This window comes from Tamandua tetradactyla, chromosome 9 (assembly GCF_023851605.1).
Source record: "Tamandua tetradactyla isolate mTamTet1 chromosome 9, mTamTet1.pri, whole genome shotgun sequence".
NCBI classification, from domain to species: Eukaryota; Metazoa; Chordata; class Mammalia; order Pilosa; family Myrmecophagidae; genus Tamandua; species Tamandua tetradactyla.
Genome location: NC_135335.1, coordinates 62,058,213 through 62,073,562, shown reverse-complemented (window position 1 = coordinate 62,073,562; position 15,350 = coordinate 62,058,213). Strand labels below are relative to the sequence as shown.

General features: G+C 34.8%; 1 long non-coding RNA gene and 1 other non-coding gene across 2 annotated transcripts in view; one reads left to right on the top strand and one right to left on the bottom strand.

Moving 5' to 3' along the window:
* The window catches only part of LOC143646128 (uncharacterized), an 83,138-nt gene extending 68,100 nt beyond the window's left edge, over positions 1 to 15,038 (top strand). The window contains exons 3-4 of the long non-coding RNA XR_013157311.1: positions 7,877 to 7,965; positions 14,940 to 15,038. This is a non-coding gene — a long non-coding RNA (uncharacterized LOC143646128). The remainder of the gene's footprint in view (positions 1 to 7,876; positions 7,966 to 14,939) is intronic.
* Positions 2,712 to 2,782, bottom strand: TRNAC-GCA (transfer RNA cysteine (anticodon GCA)). The gene has a single exon. It is a non-coding gene; the product is annotated as a tRNA-Cys (tRNA).
* Positions 15,039 to 15,350: the final 312 nt, after the last annotated feature.

Sequence of the window (15,350 nt, the reverse complement as noted above, 5' to 3'; positions counted from 1 at the left end):
TGACATTTAATCTAATCACTGGAAGGCTTTTAAGGAGGATTCAGAAGAGACAGTTTCTCTGTTCCTGCTTTGGCTGGCGAGCCTCTCCCATGGAGTTCCTCTATCAGAGTTGGAAGCTTCACAGATTGGTCTATGGATTTTGGATTTAATGTTCCTATGGTTACGTGAGACACTTTTATAAATTTTATATTTATGGATATTTCCTGTTGATTCTGTTGCTCTAGAGAACCCTAATACACTTGTGTATATAGAATTGCACAATAGTTGCACAATGTAGTAAAGGCTGAGCCCATAGATCAGGGTCTTTAAATAAAATAGAAAACCAGAAAACATAGCATGAGAAGTAACTCAGGTCCTTCCCTTTGATATGTTTTAAGTCTACTCAAAGCCTATGAATACTCTCCTCATGATTTGATAGTATTCATGTTGTCAATCCATTATGGAATCACAAAGTTCTAGGCTTCCCCAGCTTCCATGTCTACAGAGGGCAAACATGTAGCTTGGTTCCCACCAATCAAATAGTTGGATTTGAGTAAAATACTGGCTACCCAAAGAGCCAGGCACATCTAATTTTCCAAACCATTTAGAGATGGTGGTGGTCCCAGCTTTCTAACTGTGGCCAAGACAGCATCATTAGGGTGCTGTAACACGCCAGCAGGTTTGTCCTTACTTGGGGACTGGGGTGTGATTCTCAGATTTGTTCCTGGAATTCCAATTTAAAACTTTTCTTCAGATGTCCAGAAATTCTTGAATTTGTAATATCTCTTACTAAGTTGATTTATTTTGAGAACTAGTTACAGTTAATTCTATGCATGCAATTATAAACCATATACATCACATTCTTGACACTGTACACAGGGCGGACTAAGTTCTCTAAAACCAGAGAAAAACTAATTAGAAGTTGGGGATCAAATTCCTAGGCCAAAGTTTGAAGTCCTGAGAGCAAATTCAAGGTGAGTTGATGCTCAAGAGGAATAGATGGAGCCCCTTGGGTTGGAACTCATAGTTCCTCTTTCTGATCATATCATCAATATCCTTTCTCTTCATGTGCCTTAACACACCCACAGAAGCAATGCTCTATCTCACTGAGACCTTCTATCCACAACTGATTGTCTATCTTATTTCTCTCTCCATTCAGCTTAGATTCAGTAGTTCCTCATTATAATTGTGCTCTTGCATTCATTCTTTGATTTTTTCTCATTTTTCCCAGTACTCAATAAAACTAGGTGAACCCACTCCTTTGTGTTCTTTATGTCTAAAGTTGTAGTTAAGACTTTCCAGATAACATTATGGTAATCAAGTTGATTTATATCACTGTATATTTATAATCTCTAACCTTAAATGGAACAGAAGTTGTCTATGTTTTTACAGTGAGCTTACTAATTCACTTTGTACCATGATCACTGAATATATTTTCTCCTCTTCTAATATCCCATTCATCTCTGTTCATTTACTGTTCTCATGTTTTGGTCATTTACTTATATTTCATTGAGAAAATAGATGCTGTCAGGAAATAGCTCAGTTCTCTTCCCATTGTCAGACCAACCCACATCTGTATGAACTACTTGGGTGCCATCCTCTCTTTCAACCTGAGTGCCTCCTCTTACTAGGGGTGGGTCCTTCCTTGCAAGGCCAGGATTCCACACCTTCTGACCTTCTAAAGAACTTGCTCAATTGTCTATCATACTTTCCTGCCTGATCAGTCTCTATTTTTCTACTCAGTATTCTCATACCACCGTACAAATGCATCAGCAATTTTTACAAATACCTTTGACCTTTGTTCACTTATCCCTTCAGCTGCTTTAGCATCACTTGGCTCCACTCCACTCAGCATCACTTTGCTTAAATGAATTGTTAACTCACACAGTCCCTATTTCCTCAGAAGAGGAGAATTGCATTTATAAATCTTCATGAGCACCTTGTGGAACCCCAGAATAGACAGTGAATCCAAGTCACATGGCAGACTGATCTTAAAACAGAAAATTATCCAGGAGAAAGATTTATCTCTAAGCATTTTTTGGGTCTTTTATCTCTGTTCTGTTTGCATGTATGTTTAAAAAACAGAAGTGGTATATGGAGAATATTTCTGGACATATTTTCATCTGATAAAATATATAAAACTAGCCCTTTTAAGAAAACCCACATTAAAGGTAAACAGCATTCCTTGTGGTGTGGGGAATGAGATCTGGGTTTCCTTATAATGTGTCTCTAGTGCAGAGACTTATCAGAAAAGACCACTCAGATTTTATTATAGCTGTTTTTATCTTCAAAAGTCTGTCTTTTACTTATCATTTATTATAGTTCTTTTACATAGACTTTCATAGAGAATCTGATATAAGCAAGAACTTGAAAGGTTTAGTGGAAAATATGCTATAGAAAATATGCAGTATGCTTCATTGAAGAGAGACAGATTTCAAATGTAAAGTTTTTACCAGCAAGACATGTTAGAAGTATTCAAACATAGTCTGATCACTTTTTTTTTTTCAAACATGGGCAGGCACCGGGAATCAAACCCGGGTCCTCTGGCATGGCAAGCGAGCACTCTTGCCTGCTGAGCCACCGTGGCCCACCCTGATCACTCTCTTTTTTTTTTTGTATGCTGTATGGTAGGGTTCGTGTTTCATTCTTTTTCCATGTGAGTATCCCTATTGCAGCACTATTTGTTGAATTTCTGTTTGGTTGGTTTGTCCTTTGTTTGTTTGTTTGGGAAGTACAGGGACTGGGAATCGAACCCGGGTCTCCTGCATTGCAGGCAAGAATTCTACCACTGAACCATCCTTGCACCCCCTGACCACCTTTAATGTTTGCCTCCATGTTGACTTTCCTTATAGTGGATAAATATCTTTCACTAGTTCCTTTAGTGCCATATTAAATCCATAGATTCTGTTTCTAGAGGATATGTACCTTCAAATTTTTGATCTGCCAATTTTTTGTTATGCTACTTTTAGATGGTTATTTAATCAATTTGTGTCTCAGTTTCCTCATCTATAAAATTGAACTATGTGGGAACCTATTATATATGTCTAGAGCAGCATTTCTTATTAACTCCTAAATTATAACTACAGAACTGAAAACATTCTTGCCATTGTATATCTGAAAATACTTATGCCCACACTATTAAATTATAGTTTGTCTGGGTCTAAAATTCTATGTTAGCAGAATAGTTCCCCTAGAGTTTTGATGATAACTCTATATACATTCAGGTGCATTTGTTGCCAATGAAAATTCTGCTAATAGTCAGATAGTAGGAAATAACTGTTTTTTTCAGGTGGATTAAAAAATTCTCTTTATTCTTATTTTATATATTTCAATGATTTTGCTGTGATATTTCTAAGCATGCATTTAATTTTATATTTTTATTATTTAATATTTGGGGCACACTTTTGATGTAAGTACTAACACATATCTTACTATTTAAAATCCTTCCCAATTACTGTGTAATTATTACTCTCCCATGGTTTTCTTGATTCTGTTCTGGAATGGCTACCCTACATCTCTCTGTGCTAAACTTTTAATGAAATATTATTGCTCTCAAATGCATCAACTCAGTTATCATCTCTTTCTTTTCTGGGGTTTATTCTGGATATTGCATTTTTATGAGCACTCCTGATTTTTTTTTTTTTTTTTTTTTTTACTTTTAAGGTTTCTATTTTCTCTATAATCTCTAGCTCTTATTCATTTCTGTTTATGTTTCATAAATTCTTCTGTTTCAAATGTAAGTAATGCCTTTACTTATATCTTTGAAAATCTAAAATGTACTGATTTTAATGTTTTATATTGCTCTTTTATAAAATTAAATTAATATTTTATGAATTAAAGTACTGATCCTAGATTTTATGGTGTTTTTAGTACTACATTTCTTCATGTTTGTACACTCATTTTGAGAGGGAATTTTTTCTCTCTTTCTCTGTCTTCTCACTTTCTCTTTCTCCCTTCTCTCTCTATCATACTCTCACTCTGTCTCTCTGGCTCCCTGTCTATCTATTTCTCTCTGTGTCTATGCCACGTTCTCTTGTGCCCGGCACCCACCGTAATTTGCAAGTTGTGATTTTATCCCTCTGGTCCTCTAAAGTCCCAATTAGAAACAGGTCTCATAAGTGAATTCTCATAAGAAATTGAGGATATGGCAGTCCCGTTGCAGCTCAGAGCATGCCTAGCTGATATGTGGTTTTTAGTCTGTAGTTTTGGTGTCCCAAGATGTAGCTTCCATTTCCTAGCAACTATAGTCTTAGGGAGAATTAGAAGAAATTTCTTCAATCATGTTTAATGATATTGGAGAAAGACCCATGACTGGCTTCAAAGAATGAAACTATCCCATGTCTTTTGTCTAGCATGGAAGAATTTAATTTCTTCTGTTCTGTAGAAGCCAACCACCAGACACTACTCCCTGTTTCAGACTTGCTTAGTCTTCTCTGTCTTTGTTTCATCTCTTCAATACTTTCCATGGAATTATTTATCTAAATTTGAGTCTTGCTGTACCTATCTTACTTTTTCATTATTTATTTTATCCCTTTTTTTCCTGCTATTTAACCATTAGAGCCATTTGGAGGCAACACTTTCATTCAGAAGAAATCCCTCTTATATTCTTGAACTCTCTTCTAACTGCATCCAGAACTCAACTACATTCCTCTTGCAAAACTTACCAAAAACTTCGTATCATATTCATTCAGGCTATTTTACTTGACTTCTTAGTAACATAACACATTTAACAATGTTTCCCTTCTTGCAACACTTAGCTCTTTGGCTTTTGCAACATTAAGATCTCCAGAAATTCCCTCTAACTCTAGTTTTTTCATCTTAGTCTCTTCGCCCATATAATCTTAAATATAAGTTCCAAATTTTAGAGCTTTTTGAATGATAGTTCTAGCCTCAATACACTTCTTTTATTAGACTTTCTTCTTAAATGTTATATTCCATTACTATGATTTTAAATAAACAAATATTTGTTCTCAACTGCACATTTATGTTACCAGCCCATTTCTATGGTCCCCATTTTCAATTTTACAATTATCAATGTATCATGCATGCATGTCTACCTCATGTATGTCAAAAAGCACTTGTAGCAACAGCTCATTTATTGCTTACAAAATGCATTTCTTCTTGAAACAGAGCAAAGCTATATATGTATCTTGGCAATAGAATTTGAGCAGAAGGGATATGTCACTTCAGATTTACCATAGTTAAGAGCAGGTGTGCCTTCATTATGCACTTTTTCTTTTCTTCATTTCCCCACTAAATGATACCAGGTGCCACTGAATCAACAAATTGAAAATGGAAGGAGGCTTTTTCCACCAGACTCTTCCTGGAGGAAAGGTTCATGATTAGGAACATATGCCCAAGTATTAGTGTGGGTGGGAAATCAATCATATCAAGCCATTGCATATTTGGGTTCATCTGTTCTTACAGCATAACCTAGCTTGCCCTAATACAGCTCCAAAACTTACTTCCCTTAAAATTTTTCTTTCATGGGATTCCTGACACATTGCTCTTTTAAGAGTTATTTCAACAGGTAAAACTTTATTCTGCTTTGGAGCCTATTTCTTCTGTTTGGAATGCCCTTTCCCTATATTTATTTGTCTCACACTTAAACCTCCTTCTTATATTTCATTTTCTCCTTCAATTTCACTTCTATTTAGGAGACTTTTTTAATGAAGCCATTTAAAATAGCAACCTCCTATTATACTTCAACAACATTCTGCTTATTTTCTTTATAGCACTTCACTACAAGTGGTAATTATATATTTATGTGCTTATATGTTTGTTTTCTGAATCTCTAACAAGATAGTAAAGTTTGGAAAGCCTAGGACTTCTCCATCACTGTGTATTAATGACTTAGTACAGACTCTGGGAGGGAGTATATGTTTTGCAAATATTTGCTACATGATGACTATCTGAATGAATGAATAAATGAATGAGTAGACAAACCACCTCTTTTTAATACCTAAAATCTTTTGTTGCATGTATCAGTAGAGTCTCCTACCCCCTGATTCTTGCTTTAAGGATAACAGCATTACCTTTATTTATAGAAAAATCACCTTAAGACTTCCTCTATCTTATTAGGAATCCAAGGGTCTTTCTACCTAAAAAGAATAAGGAAACAGACATGGTCATTGGGAAAGGCAAAATAAATTTTAAATAAGAGGGTTTTGATGGAGTCACTTCATGTGTCTTCTATTTTCCTTTATTTGGACTAAAAAAGATACCTTATAAGAAAGAATGCAGTCACACTGGTGGTCATGCATTACTAAAATGTTCAGACTTAGTATCTTTTCCATATGAAGAAAAAAAAAAAAAGAGAGAGAAAGAATCCTTGCAAGGCAGATCCTAATAGGCTCGGTTTCTATATAGGCTTTTTCCAAAAGGGATAATAATAGCAGAAAACACAGAAACATCATCCAAATACTAATTATTGAGAACATACTCTGTGCCAGGAACTATTGCAGAGACTGTGGAAATAACCTGTGAACAATTGAGAAGTCTTTACCCTTAGGTCATCAGCATTGGGAAACATGGGATTTGCATATTAAAGAGAGTAGAAACATGATAAAAATACATAGGCACATGCACAAATATGGTAATCCAATGAAAGATTTTATAAATAGGAGTTTATAAATAACATATCATCTGAAACGGCCTCTTTTGGCTTCATTAATCAGGCAACCCTCTCTAGACGGGTCTGCTTGAGTTGAGAACTGAAGGATATGAAGAAAAATGCTGAGTAAAAGCTTGGGAGAATAATGTTCCAGGCAGAGAAAGTGGTGAGGCAGGAAAGATCTTTACTTGGAAGAACAAAAGGAATACCAGTAGAAATTGGGCATGGAGAGGAGAGGAGCAAATAGTTTAAGGGGCTTGGGAGCTAGCTAGAGTCTAGAACGAAAGTTTGAATAAGTAAAATGAGGCTCACAAATTTTTAAGCAGTACATTGACATGATCTGGCTTACATTTCCTTCTATTTACCATATGTGGAAAATGTTAGAAGGAAGCTAAAGGGGAAATGGATTAATTTGAGGACAAAGGAAAGAGATACTAATGTGTTGGGCTACTTCAGCCAAGATAAAATTGAATTAATTGTTGTTGTATTACAGAAGAAGTGTTAAGAGAATATGGATGCATTGGGTGAGGACTAAGGGTTAGAGAGGGATTGGGATGGTTTACAGGTTTCCTGCTTAAGGAACAAGGATATTTTGGGACTCATGTATCAAAAAAGATAGATCGAGGGAAGAATAATTGTTTTATTTTTGTTTGGGTGGCTCGATAAAACTTAATTTTTGTTTTGGAGATATACTATTTGGATGCCTTTCAGATATTCAAGGAGAAATGGCAGGTAGGCCATTGGATACATCATATTTAGATCAGACCTTAAGATATAAAACTGGAAGTTATAAGCATATGGTGCCTGGAAATGGATGAGATCCCCTAGGAAAGCCTAGACTTGGACCCAAGAGTTCTCCCATGAAAAGAAGTCCTGTAGGAGAGAACTTTCTGGAAGCTTAGATTAACAAAAAGACTCTAAAGAAGTAGGAGAACAATCAGGCATTTAGTCATGTCAGGAAAGCTAACAATGTAATATGTTTTTCTAAGAAAATTGTCAATGATATTAAAGCCAGCCAAGAGGTTATGTGAGATAAGAATAGAAAAATAATCTTTATTGGATTTATTAGCATGTAAGACTGATAACTGACAAAAGTAGGTTTTCTGCAGTGGTGTTTGCCTCTCTGCTCCTCCTCTGCTCCTTCTGTAAACTCCTACTATTTGCAAACAGGTTCTCCTCCTGCAACCCTCCTGGATTCTTCCTGCTTATAAGCCCCTTTCATATGAAGAGTAATGCGCTTAATTTTGCCTTCTCCTTTTTCCTTGCCATCACCCCTCCACTTAGTTCCACGAAGCTTAGTACCTGGATGAACACAAAAGGACCCCGTTGTTTAGGAAGATTAGAGAGGAAAGGTTGCAACTCCTTACACTTGGGTAAGTTCGCTTGTTTTACAGTTGCTTTTTTCTTTGTGAGACACACAGCATCCGTTAAGGAATCTCTGCCAAGTCCTTCCCTGAAAAACCACTGACATATGCTTATATATAAATGATATTTGGAATTGGTATTCTTTTAGCAGGAGAGTATGGCTCAGGGGCTTGAAGGCATTCTGAGCTCTTTGTGGTCAGTAGATGCCATCGGCAGTGTATTTATACCCTGTCATCCAGGCGACACAGGTACTGGAATTATTGATGCACAGATAAAACCAATATGTGTTCGATAACACATACCAAAAATGCACCTTTTTCATAGTTACATGTAAGCCACAAAGCCTAAGAGAATGGATATAAAAATGCTAAACTTTAAGTTTGCCCATTATATTGAAACAGAACTGCCATGGAATGACCTATGTATATTTGGCAGGAATTTTAATCATTGCCTCACAAAGAACAAATCCACTAAAATTTATAGACCCATGACTCCCTTTGATGATTTGATAAGTTTCTACGTGATTTATTTAACGTTCATTTATTTTCCAATAAATTTCAATCTACTTTCTACCGCTTTCTAGGATTCTGATACAGAGTTGCAGTAGTTTTATACCCACAAACATGCACACGTACATACAACATGCTTGTGGAAGAAAAGTAAATAATCTAGAAACTACAACTTAAAAAGTGCACATTCTCTGCCTTCTCTCTCCAAATTCCCTTACAGTCTCACTGTTAGATGTTAACCACTATTAATAGTTTGTTATGTTTTCTCCTAAAAAGTCATCTAGTTTTGTGGTTAACTGAGTGCTAGGGCTTTGCAGAACTAAGTGGAGGACGATGGAGATGAGAACAAGAGAAGGCAAAATAAGCAATAGTTCTCTACATAATAAAGAAATATGGATGAAGGGTCCAGGATGTGTATCTGCTATATGCTAGGCATTGTTGATTTGCTAACTAGGGATAGATAAAAAGGTAGCACAACAGGTAGATAGTTATATATAAACAAATAAAATTTCCTGATATAATTCTAGGTAAACAAATTTCCCATTTTTCACACAACGACCTATCATATGCACCCTTCCATGGCTATGTCTTCATGACCTTTCTTTTTTAAATGGATAGACTGATACTAATATATATATATATATATATATGTTCTTTATTTAATCATGGCTCTTTCATTTAGGTTATCTAATAATTTGTTCTCATATATAATGTTGCAGTGGAAGACGATGTGTTTTATTAGAGTTTGTTGAAGTGGATCCTTAGCAGACATATTTTAATTTGGAAAAATGTGCAAAGAATAAAATCCCTTACAAATGATAATACTCCATAAGAATCTACAGAAATATTTCCATACATATGTAGTTGCTGCTTCTGAGAAAGAAGTTGCTCAGAAAGAATATTTTAGTTCACAATTCAAAGCAGTTTGAGCATTGGTTTAAGTATTCAAACATAAAAACTGAAACAGGGATAAAAGGCAGAGAATAAAAAGAGACAGAACAGCATCAGGTATTAAGGGGTAGTGCATACATTCAATAGCAATCTGTGGCTCATGATATAAGTACACATTAAGGGCAGATAGAGAAAAAAAAGAACAACTCAATAAAAAAAGCATGAAACATAAAACTCAGGAGAAGCACAATAAGGTTCAGAAGGAAATTTCTATTATTTATTTATTCATGTATTTATTGCATTGGGCAGGCTCCGGGAACTGAACCCAGGTCTCTGGCATGGCAGGTGAGAACTCTACCTATTGAGCCACCATGGCCTGCCCTATCACTTGTTTTTGACTATCATTTCATATGTTTACTTTTCCAATGTTCTTTGATAATTAAATTATGAACATAGAAAAGTTTCATGATGATGCATCAATTATAGCACTCACTTAATTTAACCTTTAAATGGCTGTGGTGTTCAATTTGCACTTCACTCTCCTAAGGGAAACCCATGCATATCTGAAAAACATTCTCACTTTGTATGATCCAGGATGCGTGGATTTCAGTTAACACAGTACTGTGAAAAGTGAGGATTTTCTGTATTACTTTACAGTTAGAAACTTAAATATCTTTTTACTTGATCTTCATATAATTAAAATGTTTACTTGATTTTTTAATAATAACACTGTCTCCTTCTTTGCCCTCATCTAATAAGATTTGAGGGAGTTTCAGAAAATAATTTAATAGCCTTTCAATATGAAACAATTATGCAAAATTGTCATATCTGATCTAAAATCTTTCTGTTGCTTTTGCTAAAGGTTTCTGCGTTTGAATAGCTGGGTATAATCATATGTTGTCATACATTATTAGAAATGTGAGATTTAAAACTAGATATGTTGGAGTTTTCTGAATGTTGTTATCATACAACTTAATTCACCTCCTCTCTTAGGTGGAAAAGGGAGAAGCTTCCTCCATTCACAGGAACCATTATATGGTGACCATCCCAGCTGCAAGTTCTTTTGAACATGCTGAGATGCTGTATCTGGCTTGAGGAGAAAAATTATGTCTAAAGTGATGAACAGAATGTAGAATGGTGGTCAGATAACCGCAGGAGGCTTGTTTTCAGTTTGTTCTAGCTGCAGAAGAACTGTTTTTATTTCCTCCTAACTTAAGTCGAGGAAGGAAGTGAAAATTAGAATAGAAATCAATGAACTTGAGAACAGGAAAGCAACAGAGAAAATCAATGAAGTCCTAAGCTGATTCTTTGAGAAGATCTATAAAGTTAATAGAGTTCTAATCAGAATAGCCAAGAAAAAAGACACGATATACAAATTACCAATATCAGAAATGAAAGAAGGGGTCTTCATTATTGATCCTAAGTTGCTGCAATGATAATAAGTAATATGGTGAGCAACTTTTTGGCCATAAATTTAACAATTTAAATGAAATTGTCCAATTTCTTGAAAGACATAAACAAAACAATTTCAAACAGAAAGAGATAATTTGAATAGTATCTACTGAACAAATTTAATTAGCAGTTAAAAACTTTATAATAAAACACACTAGATTTGTATGCTCTCATTAGTGAATTCTAACAAAAATTCATAGAAAAAATAATACCAAATCTATACAATCTGTTCCAGAAAATGTGAGGGAACACTTTTCCAACACCAAAATTAGATAAATATTTTACATGAAAATTAAACTACAGATCAATAGCTCTCATGAACAAAGATGTACAGATCCTTAACAAAAGAAAATCCAGCAATATACAAAAAGGATAAAATATAACTAAGGATAAAACATAACCAGTAAGGCGTGACTGGTTCAGCATTTTTAAATCAAGCAATATATTTCATTATTTTAGCAGACTAAATAAGAAATTTTGTGAAATTATTTGAATGACTTAAAAAAAAGCAAGAGCAAGAGCTTTCAGGGATGCAGAAAAATAAGAACTCTTATTCATTGCAAATGGAAATTGTAAATGGGAATGCAAAATGGTACAGCAGCCACTTTGGAAGACAGTTTGGCAGTTTCTTATAAAGTTAAACATAGACTTACCATATGACTCAACAATCACACTCTATGTTATTTACCAAACTGATATGAAAACTTATTTCCACACAAAAATCTGCATGCCAATGTTTAAAGCAGATTTATTCATAATTGCCCAAAACCAGAAGTAACCAAGATGTCTTTCAAACAGTGACTGGATAAACAAACTATTGTACATTCACACACTTGAATACTATTCAGCAATAAAAAGTAATGAACTACTAATTCACAAAACAATATATAAGAAATATAACTCCATTTTGCCAAATGAAAGAAACCAGGCAGAAAAAATGCTATGTAATATATGATCTCACTTATACAACATTCTGAAAAGGCAAAACGATAGGTAAACAATCATTGGTTGCCAGTAGTCTGTGAGTAAAGGTTGAATAACTGAGGCACAGGAGAAATTTTAGAAAGCTACAACTTCTATATGATGGTATGGTGGTGGATATATGATGCCATGCTTTTGTCAAAGCACATAGAACTTCACAGCACAAAGAATGAACTTAATGTAGCAAATTGAAAACAATTCAACAGGGAAGCTGGAGGATCCCAGAATGGAATGCAGACTGACGAAAAGCTAGTTCCATTATTAATAAATTTTATAATGCGCAGAAGAGAATCAGGGGAAAGGGACTGATTCAGGTAACCTAGGAAATGTCTTTTAACAGTTCACTATATATACACACAGATATAGATGCAAACATTCCTGTACATTGCATACTGGGATTGAACACATAAGGAAATGGATGACAGATGGTGGGGGCCATGCTTCTCATTATTGGCTGAGAGAACAGAGGAAAAGGCTAGAAGAAGAAGGGAAAAGGCTTGAGGAACCATGTGATACTGGATGAAAATCAGAGACAACTGAACACTTCATTTCTCACTTTAGATAAAGATGGATTGATGGATATAGAGGCAATTATAGATGTGCGTGTATACATGTGTTAGTGTAATTTATATATATACATAAATTGCCTAGCTCTGTCTGCTGAGAGGGCCAGAAAGAGTGACTAATCTGGTAGCAATATAAATACCCTGTGCTCAGATCTCATTTTCCAGTATCATTCTCCAGCAAAAGGAACCAAACCTCCTTATAGAAATGGCTGATTCTGCAGATGGTGCAGAGCATATACAAAATGAGCCTGGCGTAACTTACAATGTTAGACAGCAAGGACACCACAAAAACCACAGAATGGAAGCATGTCATTGGGACAAAGGATCCATCTGAAAGAGCCCCCAGCGACCAAAGCTGCAACAATTCAAGCCAAAAATAAATAACATTGTACTGGATTATAACCCCAAGTAGAAAATAAACCTCTATGAATGCAAACTTATAGAAATAAAAAAAAAAATGGGGGCGGGGAATCTCCCTTATAGAATACTTCCAAAAAATTTAAGTAACATTCCTCTTCCACGGAATGCATTTAATGTCCCTCACTACCCCTTGAGTGTGGGCTTCACTTAGCCACTTACTCTAAATAGTAGCATATGGAAGGAGGAGGCTAAAAAGTCAGTGCAGAGTGGAAACACATAGCAATGACCACATTGGCCAGTTGATCAAGTTGGCAGCATTTACATTTGATAGAATTTTATGAGAATGATACTTCAATTCTGTGGTCCACCTCCCCAAAATCTATAACCCCAGAGTAATCATATGAAAGACACAAGAGAAGTCCAAATTGAAGATAATTTCAAAACACCTGAGCAGTACTTAACCAAACTGTCAAAGTCATCAATTACAATGAAAGTCTGAGAGACTATCATAGGCCAAATGAGGCTAAGGAGGCAGAATGACTAAATGTGGTATAGAATCCTGGATGGGATTCTGGAACAGAAAAGGCACACAAAAAAATATTAAGTAAACTACAGACATCTGAATAAAATGTGAGATTTAATTAATACTAACATAGCTAAATTCCTTACTTTGTGGTTCCTCAGTTTTGACAAATGTACCATAAGATTTTAATGACAAAGGGAAACTGGATGAGGTATATATGGAGACTATTAGTAATACTTTTGCCAATTTCTGTAAATCTAACACTATTCTAACGTATCAAAGAATGTTTATTTTTAAACAATTCCTCTCAATACTACAGAACTACACTCACATTCACAGAGAGAATGCTCAAGGACATGAGATACAGTGTGAAAAATTCTCAGTATGACCCTCAGCATTTTTTGGAACCTGTTAGAGCAATGTGAGGCTTTGGTAGCATTTTATTAATTGAGGCTTAGACTTTGAATATAATACAGTTAGTAAGCAAAGAAGCAGGGAATAAAATTCCTTTATAAAGGTCCTGACGCTAAGAACACACTTCCCGACACAGATTAGACTTATAAGGGGACAGGAAGGACACACTAAAGATGATTCGATGGAAGCAAGACCAATTCCTTACCTTCACTGATCAGTGGCTTTTACCAAGTCAGGAACGGATCAAAAGGAGTTGAGAGAATCACCTGAAGTCATGTAGCATTTAGTATATCTGTATAGAAAATAAAAATATTCATGTTTTTAGTTTGTGTTTCTAAAGACCTCCTACCTGCCAAAGTATTTGCTAAGTGTCAGTTATACAAAGATGAATATGATTACCTACAACAAGAAATGTATTTACATATATGTAATTATTGTGCTATATATAAACTTGGATAAGTTTATAAATAGAGGCTTGGATAAAATGTGGCAGAAAAATTAACAGAAAAGTAATGGAAGTCGTGGACAGTGCTGCCTAATGTAGTTGAGGAAGAGCTCTCACAGAATAATTTTTAGTTTTATAATATTTGTCTGTCAAGTTCACATCCTTTTCTTATTCAGGCTGATGAAGACGGAAGTGCACATAAGCCATCAGCACTTCTCTTCCCTACTGGAACATGATGGTTGTCTTTAGCAAATGCAATTGCGTAATTGTTTGTTTTGTGAGCTGAACTAGCTGCTTTACTCATGGAACAATGCTTTTACTTGAAAGAGTGACTGATAGAAAAACTAATTTTTCATATCTAAGGATTTCAGATAGTTTCTCATAAATGAACAAGGTGAGACTGTCAATTCAAGAAAAATCGCTGATCGTATTTGAAGCCAATGATAAAATACGAACTTTCAAGGGGAAATTGGGATTTGGAAAACTTGTATCTACCAGGATGGGTTTTCCAACACTTAGGAACTTTCCTATGAGATTGGTGGTGATATTGACAAATGTAACTATTGGTATTGCATACTAAATTGTGTTAACATTGTAACTCAGGAAACCAGTACTTTCCAAATGATCAATACATGATGTTAACAAAATTATGCAATGGATAAAAGATCCATTCAAAATGCAATAAAAACAAATAGATTGCTATATAGTAGAATGTGTAAAGTTAATTGACATGGTTCCAGATTCTGTATTGCAACTACTTTGTGTTTTGGTGTAGTAACCAAAAGAATGTCCATAATTATCTGAAAAAGACTATTAATATACTTATCTCTTTGCCAACTAGGTTTATGCATATCTTTGTATGCTTCAACCAAGATCACATATTGCAACAGATGGATTACCAAGCATTAAAGCAATTCGGAAAAATGCAAACATATGCCACGCTCTTCATTATATTCTTTGTTATAGAATATATAGTTATGCTTATAAAATGTTACTTTTTGCTAATCTGTTGTAGAGTTATTTCTATATTTTAAAATGATTTAGTAAAAATAATTTTAAAAATTATCATTTGTAATGTTTAACACAGCAAGAATCTACAAATAGGACCTATATCAACAAATACTCTGAATACAATACTTTTTTAAATGTGTAGTCCTATAAAATAATTAGCTAAAAAAAATTTTTACTTTACAAATCCTTGCATCCATTAACCATGCAAACTCACTTAAACTGTAAACCATTTAATTATATT